Source organism: Chiloscyllium plagiosum, unplaced genomic scaffold (genome assembly GCF_037043375.1).
Source record: "Chiloscyllium plagiosum isolate Xiang-an unplaced genomic scaffold, Cpla_swu_hap1 HiC_scaffold_27, whole genome shotgun sequence".
In the NCBI taxonomy this organism is placed as follows: Eukaryota; Metazoa; Chordata; class Chondrichthyes; order Orectolobiformes; family Hemiscylliidae; genus Chiloscyllium; species Chiloscyllium plagiosum.
In genome coordinates this window covers 43,754,508-43,756,001 of record NW_028270165.1, presented here as the reverse complement: position 1 = coordinate 43,756,001, position 1,494 = coordinate 43,754,508, and positions in this window count along the sequence as shown.

Genomic DNA, 1,494 nt, shown 5'->3' with positions numbered 1-1,494 from the left:
TTCCCCGCTTCCTGAAATTTCACGCTCACAATTGAGCAATAATGCAGCTGGAGGATTCTGTCAGAGTCGGACTGCGCGGGCGAGCGATGTGCAATGCTTGTTTTCACTTTGAGCAAGTGTTTCCTTTTACCCTGTTCGCTGTAATGGGAGCTCGGCCCCATCCCTCCTTCAGGCAGTCCGATCTCGTTTAATAAATGTGCTTTTTGAGAAAATTGCGCTGGCGTTTCTGCACACGGCAACCTAAGCAACGAGGGCTCGTCCGGGATTCGAACCCGGGATCTCTCGCAAGTCCATCTTACTGTAGGCCCGAAGTGAGAATCATACCGCTAGACCAACGGGCCACTGGCCGCCCCCGACGCGCGCTTCCCTGACCCCGGACGCTCCAAGCGCCCTCCCCTGAAGCAGCTGAGACTTGCTCAGTGTGAAAAATGTTTGAGTTGCTCCAGGAATCGCAAGCAGCAAAGAGATTCCACAACATTTGCTTCTCATTCCGTGTCCCTGCGCCCAGGACGCTGTTGTTTGTCTCGTTTCCAGTAACTGGACCCTCTCCACTGGCGGATAATTAAACCACTTTTGTTTCGACTTGCAAACTGTTCTGGGGGAGGGCAGAGCCCATTCGCCCTTCTGCTTTCTCTCAATCACTTGGGATGGGAGACGTCAGTTACACTAATGCGTAGGAAATGGGCAAGTTTTAACTACATTACAAAGGTCTGTAATCAATGAGACAGCAAGATGCTGTGCTGGTGGGACAGAGTGAAATGGATACCGGAAACTGTTCCCTCAGGTAAATTCATATGAGTGCAATTGTGTGCAGCCGGCTCGGTGCTCAGAATTCGTCTTCACACAGCAATCCTGCAGAAAGACTTTTCTAACACGGGCGTCTGTTTCTTTGCTGCGAACGGGCAGCAGTGAACATCTGAGCACCAACTGTCCCAGATGAAGTTGAAAATGAGCCATTGTTTCTCCCTCAGCCGCTCTGCCCCAGAGACAGGGAGAGGGGCGGCATAAACGCGTGACGTCATTCCGCCGCAGCCTGAAGCCGTTCAGTCCATCATTTCCATGCGACTCTCTGTCACTTGTATCTCTCCGAGGTGATTCGCAATCGGTGATATGTGTCCTAACCATGGGAACTGTGTCTGTATGGAGATGCTGCTTTCGAAATGCTGATCGTCCTGTCATTCACGTTTGAACCGGAGTGGGGAATTATTGCAGGGAATGAATACGACCGCAAATAATGTGGCTTTGCGGCTCAGGGGTTAACACTGCTGTCTCAGAACGGTACCTGAATTCGATCCGACCCTTGTGCGGCTTGTTTGTGTGGAGTGTGTTCAATCCCCCGTGTCTGCGTGGGTTTTCTGCGGTGCTCCGGTTTCCTTCCACAGTCGAAAGATGTGTAGGTTAGGTGGACTGACCATGCTAAACTGCCCCATAGTGCCCAGAGGTCGGTGGGTTAGGCGCATCAGTCAGAAGTAAATTCTGGATCAGTGGTGCTGG